At 37.9% G+C, this 12,450-nt stretch overlaps 1 protein-coding gene across 3 annotated transcripts in view; it reads left to right on the top strand.

The window, feature by feature from the left end:
• TET1 (tet methylcytosine dioxygenase 1) overlaps positions 1 to 12,450 on the top strand; it is a 139,515-nt gene that overhangs the window by 52,940 nt on the left and 74,125 nt on the right. The window lies entirely within an intron of this gene.

The raw sequence follows: 12,450 nt of genomic DNA, 5'->3' as shown, positions 1-12,450 counted from the left end.
AATAAGTTTAACTCATGTTATTTTAGATGTAACTTCTCTGATAATAGAAAACACAAATCTGAAATTTTCTTGAGTGTTTATTTTTTTGACTTTTTGCCCCTTGGCTTCTGGGATCTTAGTTCCAGTACTAAGATGTAGTTGTTCCACTACAGTAGTTCCACTACTAAGGATGGAACCTGTGCCCCTGCATTGGAAGCATGGAGACATAATCACTGGACTTCCAGGGAAGTCCCTGAGTATTTAAATTTTGATATGGTAAGGTAGTTAGTGCTTTCGATTACTTTTCACTTTAAAATTTAAACTGTGTGTTTTTTTGTGGTGTCAGCAGTACCCAAAGGAAGATGCTTGACTGAGGGAAAGTTAATTGAACTCTCTGAGAACTGTTTTCATTATCTTTAAAGGAGGAGCAATAACTAATCCATAGGGTTGTTTAGCAGATTACATAATTTTAATTTTTACTAAATTTATCCCATACAGAGTGGATGTTCATTAAATGATAGCTATCAACATCATGACTGTTTTTGTTATGACTGCTAATATAAAATAAAATCCTTTGTAGAATATTGATGTGTTTAGATTTTTAGGTGCTTTTATTATTCTTTTTTTTTTTTTTGCTTTTATTATTCTTTAAGCTAGATTGTAAACCTCTTAAGTTTAGAGCAGCGTTCAACTTTGTGTTCTGCAGTCTTAGTGTAATATCTTCTACCTACAACTCAATAATTGTTGGTTTAATGAATGATTGAATTAATGTATTTTATGGCCTAACTTTAGTCAGTTAGGTCTGAACTCCTGAAATTATTATAGTAACATCTAAGGTATGGAAGGGAAACCACTTTCTGAAATCATCAGGCCAGTCTTGGATAGTATTGATAATGAATTGCTATGGAAATCAGAATATATATATATATTTAATTTGATTAATTCTTCAAATTTTATTTGATAAAAATCAAACCTACAAAAAAGATGAAAGAGTAACACATTGTGCATCAACACTCTATCTTTTTTTTGCTGAGCCACGTGACGTTTTACCTATAAATACTGCAGCATGCCTCTCCTTAACTACAATGATCATACTGCAGACCTTTAATGATTCAGAGGATACTGTCCCTTTAAAAATCTTCTCAATTGTTCTTCCCCTCCTCCCAAATCCTTTTTAGGTGTTTCCTCCTGATCCAGCCTGTAATCTTAGATCATGTCTTGGATTTGGTTTGTCTTGCCTCTTTGCACTCCTTTATCTCCTCTTCCTACCATTGTGTGTGTAAGTGTTTCTTCATTGGTGATTTTGAACACTACTTCTCTTTCTTTACATTTTTATAAAATGTTTTGATTTGAGGATCAAGTCATCTGGGTAAATTACAATAAATTTCAGGTTTCAGATAGGTTATCCAATCTATATTAACTGTTAGGGCCTTTGTTGGAGATTGTCCAATGCTTCCTGGATTGGATCCTAAATTCTTAATTAGAGGAGATTAGCAGATTGGAAAACTAAATGTGGTTGGCTAAACTCAGAGATTAAATTGACCTGCCACATCTATACCAAGTGGTAGCAGGGAGTGGAAGAGAAAGGGATGCCTTTATTATTGGCTAACTGAAATAAAGAAATTAAAGAAAAAAGAAATATCGGTATTTATAGAGCCATGGGGAAGCACTTGTAAAAGTACTGTTATTGGCTTGAAGTCAGGTTATTGATGAAACTTATAAAATTCTGAATGTTATTTGTAGATTAAAACAAAAGGAAGCTAATTCAAAACAATGATTTTTGTCACTCAACACACTTGAAATCTAGTTTATGTCTCACTTAATGGACAGTATAAAATAGCTGCACTGTAGGTTAGAACATTTCATCAGAAATTTAATCCAGCTATCCAAGGTTTATTTAAAGCCTCTGATATTTGATCACTTCATTAAAACAAGTAGGAACCATCAGAAAGCTGAGTTACCTGGGCCATGTTTTCTAAGATACTGTGCATCATGACATACCATAGTTATATAAGGGACAGTCTAACTTCTCAGTATAATTTCTAGTGAAAATTGCCTGTCAAGACTAACTTATGTGCTGCCCATGGCCAGAATAAAAGACAATAAACAATGTATTTTCTATTTTGATTTTCAACTAAGAAAATTCAATAGTATTTGTTGGTCAAACCATGCAATATGCTCAACTCCAAAATGAGAAAGCATCTCATCTTCCTACTTCATTCTTGTTAGCTTCATTAAAATTAAAAAAATACCTTGACATAATTTCAAACAACAGAAAAGCTGTAAGAATACTACAAAGTATTCTCATATACCATTCACATAGTTTACTCATTTTATCTTATTTGCTTTATGTCTTCTCATGTAGACTTTCTCCCTTGAATTATTTGAGAGTAATTTCAGATGTGAGGTCTCTTTACCCCTAAATACTAAAGTGTGTATTTCCTATAAACAAAAAACTCTTCTTGCATAGCTATACTACAATAATCAAAATTGGGAATTAACACTGATACAATACTATTACCATCTACTGATCAAAGTTCACCATCTGTCCTTAATGCAGTGCATATCAAAAGATAATCTCAGACTATGAATTGCATTCAGTTGTTCTATCTCTTTAGTCTCGTCAGCCTGACATTTTCAAAGAGTATACTTCAGTTAAAATGTCTCTTAATTTGGGTTTATTTGATACCAAGGGAACATTGCATGCAAATATGGGTACAATAAAGGACAGAAATGGTGTGGACCTAACAGAAACAGAAGATATTAAGAAGAGGTAGCAAGAATACACAGAAGAACTATCCAACAAAGATCTTCATGACCCAGATAATCACAATGGTGTGATCACTCACCTAGAGCCAGACATCCTGGAATGAGAAGTCAAGTGGGCCTTAGGAAGCATCACTATGAACAAGCTAGTGGGGGTGATGGAATTCCAGTTGAGCTATTTCAAGTCCTAAAAGATGATGCTGTGAAAGTGCTGCACTCAATATCCCAGCAAATTTGGAAAACTCAGCAGTGGCCACAGGACTGGAAAAGGTCAGTTTTCATTCCAATCCCAAAGAAAGGCAATGCTAAAGAATGCTCAGACTACTGCACAATCGCACTCATCTCACACGCTAGCAAAATAATGCTCAAAATTCTCCAAGCCAGGCTTCAACAGTAAGTGAACAGTGAACTTCCAGAAGTTCAATCTGGATTTGGAAAAGGCAGAGGAACCAGAGATCAAATGGCCAACATCTGCTGGATCATCAAAAAAGCAAGAGGGTTCCAGAAAATCTTCTGCTTACTATGCCAAAGACTTTGACTGTGTGGATCATAGCAAACTGTGGAAAATTCTTAAAGACATGGGCATACCAAACCATCTGACCTGTCTCCTGAGAAATCTGTATGCAAGTTAGAATTGAACATGGAACAACAGACTGGTTCCAAATTGGGAAAGGAGTATGTCATGGCTGTTTATTGTCACCCTGCTTATTTAACTTATATGCAGAGTATGTCATGTAAAATGCCAGGCTGAATGAAGCACAAGCTGGAATCAAGATTGCTACGAGAAATATCAATAATCTCAGATTTTTGGATGACACCACACTAATGGCAGAAAGCAAAGACGAACTAAGGAGCCTTTGATGAAAGTGAAAGAGGCGAGTGAAAAGGTTGGCTTAAAGCTCAACATTCAGAGAACTAAGATTATGGCATCTGGTCCCATCACTTCATAGCAAATAGATAGGGAAACAATGGAAACAGTGAGAGACTATATTTTGGGGGGCTCAAAAATTATTGCAGATGGTGACTGTAGCCATGAGATTAAAAGATGCTTACTCCTTGGAAGAAAAGCTGTGACAAAGCTAGACAGTATATCAGAAAGCAAAGACATCATTTTCCCAACAAAAGTCCGTCTAGTTAAAGTTACAGTTTTTTCCAGTAGTCATGTAAGGATGTGAGAGTTGGACTAGAAAGAAAGCTGAGCACCAAAGAATTGATGCTTTTGAACTGTGGTATTGGAGAAGACTCTTGAGAGTCCCTTGGAAAGCAAGGAGAACCAACCACTCCATCCTAAAGGAAATCAGTCCTAAATATTCATTGGAAGGACTGATTCTGAAGCTGAAACTCCATTACTTTGGCCACCTGATGTGATAAACTAACTCATTGGAAAAGATCCTGTTGCTGGGAAAGAGTGAAGGCAGGAGGAGAAGGGGACGACAGAGGATGAGAATCAGACACGACTGAGCGACTGAACTGAACTGATGTTTGCTCATGATTGGATTCAGATTATGCATTTTTAACAAGAATGCCACAGAATTGAGTTAGTGGTATTTTGGCTTTTATTGTTGTTGTTAGTTGTTTTGTTTTGTTTTTGCCTGTGCTTGGTCTTCATTCTGGTACACATACGGGCTCAGGCTCAAACCTGCGTTCCCTGCATTGGAAGACAGATTCTTTTTTTAAAAAATTATTTATTTTTAATTAGAGGATAATTGCTTTACATGATGTGATCACTAATCTAGAGCCAGACATCTTGGAATGTGACGTCAAGTGGACCTTAGAAAAAGCATCACTACAAACAAAGCTAGTGGAGGTGATAGAATTCCAGTTGAGCTCTTTCAAATCCTGAAAGATGATGCTGTGAAAGTGCTGCACTCAATATGCCAGCAAGTTTGGAAAACTCAGCAATGGCCACAGGACTGGAAAAGGTCAGTTTTCATTCCAATTCCAAAGAAAGGCAATGCAAAAGAATGCTCAAACTACCACACAATTGCACTCATCTCACATGCTAGTAAAGTAATGCTCAAAATTCTCCAAGCCAGACTTCAGCAATATGTGAACCGTGAACTCCCTGATGTTCAAGCTGGTTTCAGAAAAGGCAGAGGATGAACTCCCTGATGTTCAAGCTGGTTTCCAAAAAGGCAGAGGAACCAGAAATCAAATTGCCAACATCCGCTGGATCATGGAAAAAGCAAGAGAGTTCCAGAAAAACATCTATTTCTGCTTTATTGACTATGCCATGTGTGGATCACAATAAACTGTGGAAAATTCTGAAAGAGATGGGAATACCAGACCACCTAACCTGCCTCTTGAGAAATCTGTATGCAGGTCAGGAAGCAACAGTTAGAACTGGACATGGAACAACAGTCTGGTTCCAAATAGGAAAAGGAATACGTCAAGGCTGTATATTGTCACCCTGCTTATTTAACTTATATGCAGAGTACATCACGAGGAACGCTGGACTGGAAGAAGCACAAGCTGGAATCAAGATTGCTGGGAGAAATATCAATAACCTCAGATATGCAGATGACACCACCCTTATGGCAGTAAGTGAGGTGAGGTGAGGTGAAGTCACTCAGTCATGTCCGATTCTTTGGACCTCATGGACTTCTCCGTCCATGGGATTCTCCAGACAAGAATACTGGAGTGGATTGCCATTTCCTTCTCCAGGGGATCTTCTCGACCCAGGGATTGAACCTCCGTCTCCCGCATTGGAGGCAGACGCTTTAACCTCTGAGCCACCAGGGAAATTCAAGAGGAGCTAAAAAGCCTCTTGATGAAAGTGAAAGAGGAGAGTGAAGAAGTTGGCTTAAAGCTCAACATTCAGAAAACGAAGATCATGGCATCTGGTCCCATTACTTCATGGGAAATAGATGGGGAAACAGTAGAAACGGTGTCAAACTTTATTTTTATGGGCTCCAAAATCACTGCAGATGGTGACTGCAGCCATGAAATTAAAAAACGCTTACTCCTTGGAAGAAAAGTTATGACCAACCTAGATAGTATATTCAAAAGCAGAGACATTACTTTGCCGACTAAGGTCCATCTAGTCAAGGCTATGGTTTTTCCTGTGGTCATGTGTGGATGTGAGAGTTGGACTGTGAAGAAGGCTGAGCACTGAAGAATTGATGCGTTTGAACTGTGGTATTGGAGAAGACTCTTGAGGGTCCCTTGGACTGCAAGGAGATCCAACCAGTCCATTCTGAAGGAGATCAACCCTGGGATTTCTTTGGAAGGAATGATGCTAAAGCTGAATCTCCAGTACTTTGGCCACCTCATGTGAAGAGTTGACTCATTGGAAAAGACTCTGATGCTGGGAGAGATTGGGGGCAGGAGGAGAAGGGGACGACCCAGGGTGAGATGGCTGGATGGAATCATGGACTGGATGGACGTGAGTCTGAGTGAACCCCTGGAGATGGTGATGGATAGGGAGGCCTGGCATGCTGCGATTCATGGGGTCACAAAGAGTCGGACATGACTGAGCGACTGAACTGAACTAAACTGCTTTACAATGTTGTGTTGATTTTTGCCATACATCAACATGGAAGGCAGATTCTTAACCAGTGGAACACCAGCGAAGTTCCTTGTTGTTTTTTTTTTTTTTCAGTGAATTATATCTGAAACCACATGATGTCAGTTTGTTCCATTACTATGTTCTTAACATTGATCTCTTGGTTAAGGTGGCATCTGCCAAGTTTCTCCTAAATTACCATTTTTCCTTTTGTGATAAATTTCTCCTGTAGAGATGCTTTAAGACTACAAGCATTCAGTTACTTCTTAGTTTTTAGTATCCATTCATGTTTCTTCTCTGATATAATTATGATGGACTTCATTTTAAGCTGAACATTTTATTTTATATTTTGTTATCTTTAAGTCATCTTAACTTTCCTTTGGACATAGAAATGTTACATATTTTAAGTTTTGGAGGTTAAATGAAGGAAGCTTTTCAATAATAATGAAAAATGCCTATGACTATTTAATGTCCTATTGCACAGTGTAACCAAATGGTTCATTTTGGTTGAGAAAGTTGGGTCCTGGTCACTATATGATCAAATATGGGTATAGTAAGTATCTGGGATGTTGAAAAATGGAAGTGAGAAGATGATGAGGCTAAGTAGGTTTAGGATTGGAAGAGAATGTGACTCAGACTTCATTCCTTCTTTATCTTGCCCTTTCCATTCTTATCTTCCACACAACCCTATTGTACAAAAACTCAATACAAAAGAAAGAAGTCTAACTCAGAGGAACTCAGTGGAAACAAAGTAAAATAGAAGATAACCAGTCAATCAGTAACAGCTTATTCCCTCAATCTAGGATAAAGTAGCATTAAAAAAATTTTTTTTTGTTTATGAGCTAGATAGGAAATAAATTACATTAATCATCTTTCAGGGTGTGTATAAATTATAAAACTTACAAAATTAACTCCAGGTGACATTTATAGATTATCAGAATAGCAGCAAAAGTATACTAGCACCCAAGGTACAATTAATGATCTGAGACAAATATTAAAGTGTAGTCAAAATTTTGTTGAGCAAGAAAATACAAACGTCAGTATGATTTAAAAGGAAATCCAATGAACTCATTTAAACTAGTTTTAAATTACAAAAAAAGAATAATCTTGAAGGAAATGTATGAAGAAGCAGAGGACAGGTTCCCCTCAATCTGCGGGGGATGCAAGCAGAGGACAGGAACCCCTCAATCTGCGGGGAACTCAAGCAGAGGACAGGACCCCCTCAGTCTACAGGGACTCTATCAGAGGTCAGGGCTCCCTCAATCTGCAGGGGACCCAAGCAGAGCACAGGCCTCTGGGTCCTGGGGCTGCATGCCAGGCCTGGTGCTCCATTCCACCCCTCTTGCTCAGCTACTGCCCCTACAGCTGAGTGACCACACCTTGCTTATGAAGTGGTTGTGGGCTGTCACATGCTTTTCAACCATCTACCTGGCTTCAGGACTCTGAGATACTAGAGAAGTCCAGCCACTACAGCTGTCATCTCTGCGTCCAGCTGACTCCACTTGGAGGAGGTCTCTGGGCCCCTGGCCACTCCCTGGGACTTATAGCCTGCCGGCAACCCCCAGCCTCTGCAGGTTCAAAGACTCAGCCCTCTGGGTCCCTAGGCCCAGCATGGGCCATACTCACCTCCCATGCCAGGAGTGGCTGGGATCCCACGAAACATCCTGCCAGTTCTGAGTCAGGTGACTGGGAGAGAGAGGCTGCAGCCACTAGAGGGGTGACCTGGGGAAGAGAAGATATAACATAAGCTCTTAAGAAAAAAGGCCCCAATATGTCTTTGCACAGGAATAAATTTGGAGGAACAGGAAAAAAAGAAAAAGAAATGTATGAAGAAAATGAAAAATGTTCTTTATATTCCTTGTCCCTCCCTTCTTTAATCCTTCTTACTCTCACATCTGAAGGATAGATCCTCTTAGTAGTTTTGTGGGCATTAAATAACAGCCTTATTTATTTATTTGGCTGTGCCAGATCTTAGTTGCAGCATGTAGACTCTTTAGATGTGGCATGTGGGATCTAGTTTCCTGACCAGGGATCGAACCCAGGCCTCCTGCATTGGGATCATGAAGTCTTAATCACTGGACCACCAACTTCCCTGGTGGCTCAGATGGTAGAGAATCTGCCTGCAATCCAGGAGACCCAGGTTTGATACTTCCTGTGTTGGGAAGATCCCCTGAGGAAGGAAATGGCGACCCACTTCAGTATTCTTCCCTAGAGAATTCCAGGGACTGAGAAGCCTGGCAGGCTACAGTCCATGGGATTGCATGAGTGCGGGAATAAAACTTTGACTTTCACTGGGAAAGTCCCTAGCTTTATTTTTTGAAATGTATTTTATATACAGTGAAATAGCCAGGTCTTAAAAATATTATTTAACCAGTTTTGATGAATGCACAGTAAGACATCCATCTTTTCTGTCATCCTAGCACCTCTTCCTAGTTAATCTGCTCCCCCTCCAAGCAACTACTGGGTTTATTTCTATCACCATAGGTTGATTTTGCCTTTTCTATAATTTTTTCACATATGGAATTTTATAGAAGATATTTTTCTGGGAGTATTTAGTGTACTCACAGTTGTGCATGGATCACCACAATCAATTTTAGAACCTTTTCCTTATCCCCCCAGATAATCTATTTCACAGAAAAGGAATCATACTTCATATGTTGTTTCTTTCATTTCACATAATGCTTTCAAGATTCATCCATGTTGTAGCATGTACCTGCCTCCCTTCCTGCATAATATTCCACTGTATGTATGCAGCAGATTTTACTTACTCGGTCACCAGCTGAGGTCCATTTGAGTTATTTCCACTTTTTGGCTCTTCTGAACAATGCCGATATGTGCATTCACTACAAGTTTTTGTGTAGGCATGTTTTCATTTCTCATGGATACATACCTAGGAATGGAATTGCTCAGTCATGTTAATTCTCTGTTTAACTCTTCGAGGAACTGCCAATGTATGAGAGATCCAACTTCTCTACATTCAGGCCAATGTATTCTTATGCAAGGGCTTTTTCTGGGTGTGAACATATATTTTCATTTATCTTGCATAAGTAGAATTTGAATTGCTTGTAGGGTAGATGTATGTTTAATATTTTAAGACCCTTCCACTGAAATTACGAGAATATTAATTGCTCCGCATTGTCTCCAACATTTGGCATGTCAGTTGTTTTATTTAGTCATTCTAGTTATAGCTATGTTCTTGTCCATTGTTACCCATTAAATGGCTCTATAATAGCTGCTTTAATTATAACAATGCATTCATTTTAAACATTTTATTATTTATTTATTTATTTTTGGTGCACTGGGTCTTTGTTGCTGCATTTGGGCTATTTTCTAGTTGTGGTTCAAGGGCTTCTCCTTTGGTGGCTTCTTTTGTTGGGGAGAATGGGCTCTAGGTGCATGAGTTGGGTAGTCGCAGTGTGCAGGCTTAGTTGTCCCCCGAGGCATGTGGAATCTCCCTGGATCAGGGATTGATCCTGTGTCCTCTGCATTGGCAGACAGATTCCCAGCCTCTGGACCACCAGGAAAGTCTTACTGTAATTTATTTTTGAATAATAGTCTATACATTACCTAAAATAGTAGCATTATCAAATTACAATAGCATTGTCAGGAAAATATTATTATTCAGGAGAAATAATTGGCTTCTGCTTTTTCATCATTATAATTATTGGTAAAGTAAACATAGTTGATTGAACACAGATTTTTAAAGATGTTATATAATTATCTTTTAAAAGATGTTATGTAATGTCAGATAACATTAAGCCTATAATAACAATATGAAAAAAAATAAAGTTAAAGGTGACATAAGTTTTTTTTAAAGAGTTTGTGTTTAGTTTTGTTAACTGTAGAGAGGAGACAATTTATCCTGTAGCTTTGCTGTTTATTGGCCTTCAATCTTTAGATTAAAACAAAGATAGAACATAGAAAAGAGGAATTGAAGTTCAAGATGTTTCCTGATAGCATAAAAACCTCATGCTTGGTCTAAAAAGAGTTCAAATTTCTAATTAAAGTAGATTACATCAGATAATACTGACAGTAGTTGTAAATAAGAGCACTTACAAATAACATCAGTAAGATTTATGATGTTATGGGGAACGAAAGAGGTGCCTGGAAATTTAAAATAAAGGAGAACAAAACTTAGTAAGTTGTCAGCTTCACAAAAGAAGAAATATAAATGTCCAAGAAATAAGTTTTAAATGGTCAACCTCTATAATAAGTTGAAAAGCATACATTATTCTATCTTTTTTTCTTTCCACATGAATTTGGAAAGCTAAAAGAACATGATTAAAAAATATGGAAAATTTGACTTAAAATGAGACAGTCTAGGCACTCTTCTGAGAAAATACATTGGTATTATCTTCCTTCTTCCCTGAAGTGCTGAAATGGTAAAGAATCCGCTGGCCCGTGCAGGAGACGTGGGTTTGATCTTTTCGTCAGCAAGATCCCCTAGAGTAGGAAATGGCAAGCCAGTTCAGTCTCCTTGCTTGGAAAATTCCATGGATAGAGGAGCCTGGCAGGCTATAGTCATGGGTTCTCAAAGAGTCAGACACAGAGCCACTGAGCACTACCACTATCTTTCTGGAAAGCAATTTGGATAGTCTTGAAAGTGTATGTATGGCTGCTTCAGCCTGAAGAAAGGACTCATATAGCCCTTTGTTTTATTCTATGGAGTATAATCCATCACTGATATATAACTGAAGGGTTAAGGGAGACTTGCCATATCAGGTTCCCAGGATAAAGTAGGACTGATGGATGAAGGGTGGGATGAAACGGCATACTGGACAGTTTCTTCTTACAGTGAGCAAGCACTTAAGCAGAGGTTGGTGGATTGCTTGATAGAGGTATTGCAGATAGTTGGTGCTCACTAGATGGACTCCGTGCCCTTGAAATTCTCTTCTAACCTTGAGATCCTCTCAGCAGCTTAAGCAGAAAACACAGATGGCCACTTCATAACTTACTTAGCCACTAAGCTTGGGTAGTAAGGGTTTTATATGGGAGCGTGGTTAGCCTCTGGTGTATCTGTCCCATAATTAGTAAAACCCAGCTGGCACTGCAGGCAAAGGGGAAGATGTATAGAACTTCAATGTAAATAATTTAAAAATGCAGACATGAAAGATTCCACTGTTTTCATGTAGCTGGGTTCTCACTTCTTAGAAGTAAATATAATGATGTGTAAGTTTAGCTCAAGGTGAATTTTTCTTGGGATGTGTAAAGGAGATTATTGCATTTGCCAGTATCATTGTGTTTCCTAGTAAGTACATTGTTTTATGATTTGTTGCCTACTGCCACTGAAAATCTTTTTTTCATCACTTCAGAATTTCAGCTTTGGATTTATTCCTGCCAGACATTTTCATATTTTTCAGATGAATTCTATACTTGTCTTTATTTCCATGATAATTCCATGAAGCAATATATTAGGCTTAACAAACTTATTTTTCTCGTTTTGTGTTTATTTATTTTACTATACAAAAACATCAAAAAAATTTTTTTTAATTAATTTTTTCCACCCTGCATTGAGATATAATTGACATATAACACTATACAAGGTTAAGGTGTGTAATGTGATAATTTGATATATGTGTATGTTTTGAAACGATTATCACATTTTTATGTTATTTTGGAATCAGTGAAATTTTATTCCCTGTTAGTAGTTTGTAGCATTTGTCTTATTTATTACTGGCTAAAATTTTGCTCTTTGCTGTGTTTTTAAATTAATTATTAGTTAAAAGGTCTTAGATATCATTTGAATCTTTACTAGACAAGTATTGCTTGTCCCTGGCAAAAGTCCTTTGTTAACCATATTTAATCCAGTCTTTAGTCCCTCTGATTGCTCATTGCCAAGCTGATTTGTCTGATTCACTTTTGCAAGTAGAATACCAAGAGACCTTGTTGGAAATGCTACATTGGTCAATGTCCAAATGTATAACATCTGCTGAGGTTTCTTCCTGCCTGGATCCTTGTGTTCTCAAAACTCCTGTTAGTTTCCATGGATGTCATCTCATTTGTTAGCAAGCATCAAACTGGTTTAAGAACAGACCACTAAAGGCTAGCTGGCAGCTTTCCAGAGAGGTAAATTTAGGGTCAAGTTGTGACTTTGTAATCCTTAAAAGAGAGGTGAGAAAAATTCAGCAGTAACAAAAACCCATCAGTGTTCACAGACTAGGAAATCATTTTCTGGTGCTCTTTTCATTTACTTTTATTAA

Source organism: Oryx dammah, unplaced genomic scaffold (genome assembly GCF_014754425.2).
Source record: "Oryx dammah isolate SB20612 unplaced genomic scaffold, SCBI_Odam_1.1 HiC_scaffold_6, whole genome shotgun sequence".
Taxonomy (NCBI): domain Eukaryota; kingdom Metazoa; phylum Chordata; class Mammalia; order Artiodactyla; family Bovidae; genus Oryx; species Oryx dammah.
The sequence above is the reverse complement of the archived record's forward strand: the minus strand, read 5'-3'. Positions and strand labels throughout refer to the sequence as shown.